Source organism: Sinocyclocheilus rhinocerous, unplaced genomic scaffold (genome assembly GCF_001515625.1).
Source record: "Sinocyclocheilus rhinocerous isolate Xijiao unplaced genomic scaffold, SAMN03320098_v1.1 scaffold1493, whole genome shotgun sequence".
Classification (NCBI taxonomy): Eukaryota; Metazoa; Chordata; class Actinopteri; order Cypriniformes; family Cyprinidae; genus Sinocyclocheilus; species Sinocyclocheilus rhinocerous.
Genome location: NW_015640467.1, coordinates 912,583 through 918,537, shown reverse-complemented (window position 1 = coordinate 918,537; position 5,955 = coordinate 912,583).

Here is a 5,955-nt window from a genome sequence, read left to right as displayed (position 1 = left end):
ACTGCAAATGCAAATGCAAAAAAAAAAAAAAGATATATTATTTAGATTGTACAGTATTTATACATTATGGTAGATGATGTACTACCTTATAGTTTACTATTATTACCTAGGACGTTGCTATGGGGTTGCTAGGGTGTTTTAGGATGCTGCCAGGATGTTGCTATGGAGGTCTAGGCTAGGATGTTGCTATAGGGTTGCAAGCGATTCTAAGAGGCTGCTATTATGTTGCTATGGGGGTTGCTAAGGTAATACTATGGTGTTTCTAGGGTGTTCTAGGAAGCTTCTACGACATTGCTAAGGGGTTGCTAGGTTGTTTCTATGGGGGTGATGCTATGTTGTTTCTAGGGTGTTAAAGGTAGCTTCAATGACTTTGTTAAAGGGTTGCTAGGGTGTTTCTAAGCGGTTGCTAAGGTTATACTATAGTGTTTGTAGGGTGTTCTAGGATGCTTCAACGACATTGTTATGGGGTTGCTAGGGTGTTTCAGTAGGGGTGATGCTATGTTGTTTCTAGGGTGTTCTAGGAAGCTGATAGGATGTTGTTAATGGGTTGATGGGATGTTCATAGAAAGCCGCGAGAACGTCGCTATGGGGTAGCTAGGGTGTTTTAGGAAGCTGCTAGGGTGTTCCGAAAGTTTTTTTGTGTGCTATAGGGTATATGTCGAACGTCACCTGACCAAATCCGGAAAACAGGTCTCATTGCTTCCGTTTGTCGGAGAACGTGTCAACAGCCGTATTAAATGATAGCAATATCTATGGACTATTAAGATAATCAGTTAAACTAGCTAGCTATTTTTATTGTTGACGTTTTATTTAATTATCTAAATGTTTGTGAAAAAAATAAAAATAAAAGACTTTTAGATATCAGTCCACATATGTGATGGACATTGGTTATGATCATCACTGGTATCTACTTTGAAGGCATCTTGAGTAAAACTGCTTCATATTTAGCGAAGCATATGCAAAACGCTTGAACCGGAAGCGACGAGACCCGGTTAACAGAATACGGAAGTCTGTTGTGCATAACCCATATTATGCGGTTTCTAGGGTGTTCTGGGTATTAACACAAACAGATTCACCCAGGACTGCAGGTCAGCGGCACACACTGATTTTTCGGGCCACAGATCCTCACAGCTGTACGGACAGGATCCTGCACACGAGCTGAACACCTGACCAGCAGGACAATCTAAAACAAACCGAACCACACAGTTACACACAGACTCAAGCATCCCAATTAGCATTCCATTTACATAGAAGACATTATTATTTGTGGCTGAACTACAGTAGTTTAAACACACGATTTGTTGGTGCCGGTTTGATGGAGCACCAGAGCCCATTAAGTGACGAGCTGCTGAAGTTCATTAATAGTAGTAATCAAATGAGTCAAGCTGCTTTAATCTGTTTAAGACACACTTCATTCCTCCCGAAGGCTTATCTCACTGTTTTAAATGAGTCTATCAAACTCTATTCTGTCTTATCATCTAAAACACAATTAATGAACAGTCTGCATGGCCGTCACACGCCGCATGATTCAGTTTTTATTCCTAACCGATTCCTCTTTACATTCTCAGATGCTTTAATGCAAATCAGTGCCAGTTTTAATATTTTGTGTATGCTTGTCTTGGACTGAAATTAGCATAAAATTGCACACAAGAGAAGCAGTAAATTGCTGAAGCTGTAATGTAGCTAAATAGAAGGTGGATATTTTTTTTTGTAAGAGCGTGTCTGTGCATGTGTTAGGAAACACACACATCTGTTTATATTCAGCACAACATCATTAAACCATAAATGTGACCCGAAAATTGATTGAATGGGTGAATCTCATGAAACCTGTCAGAGACTATGATCATGTGTGTTGGATATATTTCACTCCAATATAAAAAGATAAAAAAAAGATTCAGAAATGCACACTAGCATACTATGAAAATATATTAACTAAAGTTGTATATTTATAATATATATAAATTTATAAATATTTTATAATAAGTACATACTGTATTTTATATTATATAAAATAAGTAATATATATATATATATATATATATATATGATTTAATATATTATTTTACTATTATGTATTATTTTACTATATATATCTCATGATTGACTAGCATTTTTTTTGCTGCTGTGAGAGCAGCTAACAGTAAACATCTTTGTTGGACGGACAAGGTGAGGTCCCAAAAGTCATTCATGAAAAAATGGCGCGGAGTCAAACATATCTCAGTACCCAACAAATATGATAGGTCCTGTGAGAGCTGAGTCCAAAAAGGTGAGAGAGAGAGGGGCACTCCAAAAAAAATGCAAAAACGTGCCTAAAGATCCTAGCGAACAAAGATTACACTTAGGAGAAGACGACAGATTAATATAAAAACGTTTCATTGGAGTCAAATAAAGCCTATGCATTTATATTTTCTCAAAAGAAAATGGGCTGTGTTTGCCTGTGCAAAAGATGCTATCATGATGCTAGGGAGTTGTGGGTGGTCGCCAGGGTGTTGCTATGGAGGTCTAGGCTACGACGTTGGTATGGGGTTGCTAGGGTCTTTTGGGAATCTGCTAGAACACTCGTTCCCCTCAGGGAACCATGGTTACACAAGTAACCCGAGACGTTTTTTTTAATCAAAAAAGTGTAAAATATCAAACAAAAATAAAATTATCAAGCTATTTATGCAATAAGGCTATTTATATATTTTTTCCATTATACAGACAAAATACTAAATTTAAAAACTCTGAATGTACCTTTTTCTAAATTTATAAACAAATTCTTAAACTTTGTATAAAATATCAAATAGTAACATAAAATATAAAATAATAGTTTTATAAAAAACAATTTAAAAGTTAAATTTTATTTGTCGTGACAATTTTATAAATTCTGTGTGAAAGATTTTTAAATGCAACTTAATTTTGCATTTATTATAATTTAAAATAGGTGGCAAAATGTTACTTTTTTATATTTGTCAAAATATTTTGATATTTGTATATAATATCAAATAGTAATAATAAATATAGTGTGTGTGTATGTATATATATATATATATATATATATATATAATTTTTAAATTACATTTAATTTTTTATTTATTGTAACAATTGTATACATTCTGTATAGCATATATTTAGCAAATTAATTCAGCATATATGTAATGTATATGTAAAATGATGTAAATGTAAAATATGAAAATATGTAAATTAACGCTGCCCTATTCTGTTGGCTGACCTGGACAGGGCAGCAGTGAGCAGCTTTCACTCTGGACGGTGTCGGTGCAGGTCGGTCCTCCAGTTGTGTGTTTGCAGGACCGTCTGCGTGTCCTCTGCCCGCGATCCGTAACACCAGAGAGCCATTTACACACACACTGCAGAGACACAGATTCACAGAGAAGTATGAATGTAGATATCCAAGTACTTGTTATAGGACCACATTTTTTCACTGAAAATCCTCACAAATAAAGTAAAATCTGTAAAATCTAGCTTGTGAGACATTTAGAGACACTGAAAGCTAACATGAAAACTATTTAAAAAGCATTTTGGTTACTTGAAATAAAATAAATGTTAAATGGAAAAAAGAAAATATAAAAAGATTTAACTTTAAATTTACATTTTTATTTCTGCTTGTTGCCAAGGGATCATTTCTTATTTTATTTTAGTTTAACTTAAAATACAAAAATATTACTAAAAAATAAAAATGAAATAAAAATGAAAAAGGATTATACATACATACTAAAAAAAAAAAGACAAAAAACAACAAAATTACTAAAACTTTAAAATAAAAAATAATAATAAAAATGACAAAAACACAACAAAATTACTAAAACTTTAAAATAAAAAAATAATAATAAAAATGACAAAAACACACAACAAAATTACTTACACTTTAAAATTAAAACAAATAATATTAAAATAAAAACGAATCCAAAATATTAATAAACTAACAATGATACTAAAATAACACTGGTCCAAACTAGTAAAAATGGGATCATAATAATAATGTCAAATAATGTCTCAATTGTGTGCATTTGTGCAGTTCTGTTGATGTTTAATGTATCTTTACCTTCAGCACAATATTTCAGAAAAACATCCCCAGACATTAACAAAATCTGACAAAAAACGGATCCAGTGACCCTGGAGCACAAAAGCAGTCTTAAGTCGCTGGGGGATAAAATAGCAATGCATTATGGGAGCTGCACGGTCATATCCATAACTCTTCCTTATTTTGTTACTGTACTTGAACACTTTATTGACGGGTTGGAAGAAGTGCATTTATAATGTTTATTGTAGATCTACATCAGTGGGTTACTTTGGTCTTTAATCAGGAATTGTGAATTGATTTGGAAAAATGAAAACAAATAAATTAGTGCTTTTTCACAATTGTATGTGTTTACTTATGTTTACATATGCAAATAACTACACTGCTTAGTAATAAGTATTCCATATGTGTCCCTGGAGCACAAAAGCAGTCTTAAGTCTCTGGAGTATATTTGTAGCAATAGCCAACAATACATTGTATGGGTCAAAATTATACATTTTTCTATAATGAAGTAAAGATCATGTTCCATGAAGATATTTTGTAAATTTCCTACTGTAAATATATTAAAACTTAATTTTTGATTAGTAATATGCATTACTAAGAACTTCATTTGAACAACTTTAAGATGATTTTCTCAATATTTAGATTTTTTTGCACCCTCAGATTCCAGATTTTCAAATAGTCGCATCTCGGCCAAATATTGTCCGATCCTAACAAACCATACATCAATGGAAAGCTTATTTATTGTAATGTATAAATCAATATATCATATGAATATATGCATATATCAAATCAGATTAAAAAAATTGACCCTTATGACTGGTTTTGTGGTCCAGGGTCACAAATAAATAGAGATGGTCCTCACTGCAGAACACAAGATCCAGGGGGCGTGGTTGTATCCAGATCCAGCCTTACATATACCTAAACCCACCCATCTCCACCCCTAAACCTACCCGTCTACACCCCCTGATCCCTAAACCCACCTATCTTCACCCCTAAACTTACCCATCTCCACCCCCTAGATGTGGATCCAACCACGCCCCCTGAATCTTGTGTTCTGCAGTGAGGGGCTACTGAATAAATAAGCTCCTCTCACCAGGTGTTGCAGCAGAGGGTGACGTTCTCTCTGGGTCGGATCTCCAGCATCCCGTTCTCCAGCGGAAGCCCACAGCGACACTCGTCCACCCGCACACACCCTCCGTCCTGCAGCAGCCGGCCGTCTGGACACCGGCAGCCTGTGGCACAGAAACACGCTCACATTCCCGTTTCATGCGTATGTTTGTGGCAGAGGTCAGAGAAGCGCTGATACCTGGATGACAGGTGCCCTGCAGACACTGGACGTGATCCCACAGGTCAGCGCAGCTGCGGGGACACTGATTGGCGCAGGAGTCATCATAGACCCTCCCCCTGTCCTCACAATGCTCACCTATATCAAATACAGCCACTATATAAAAACCACATGAACTATATGCAGGTGCACACTAAATCAGTTACAATAATTACAAATTATAGTTACTGATTATACTTCGATAATATTTACAGGATGTCTATAATAAGTCTGTGTGTGTACCGGGACAGAGGCCAGTGTTGCAGCTCTGAGACTGCGTCTGTAGGTTCCTGCAGTGTGGTCCGGGGTCAGAGGTCAGAGGTCGGCGCTCTCTCTGCCGGTATCCTCCGCTGCAGGGGTCTCTACACACACTCCAGCCGCTCCATGAGCTCCAGTGGCACACATCTGAGCAGAGACACACAGACAGCACCACACTCAGCTTCTCTCACCATATTAATCAGGTCATGATGACACTGCAATCTACATTTCCTGGACCGGTCATATCATATTTCAGACTATTATAGTCTGATAGCTTTTATTTGTATTTTTTCAGTTTTTGTAATTTTGCTACAGGATTTTGTCATTAATATATATATATATATATACATAT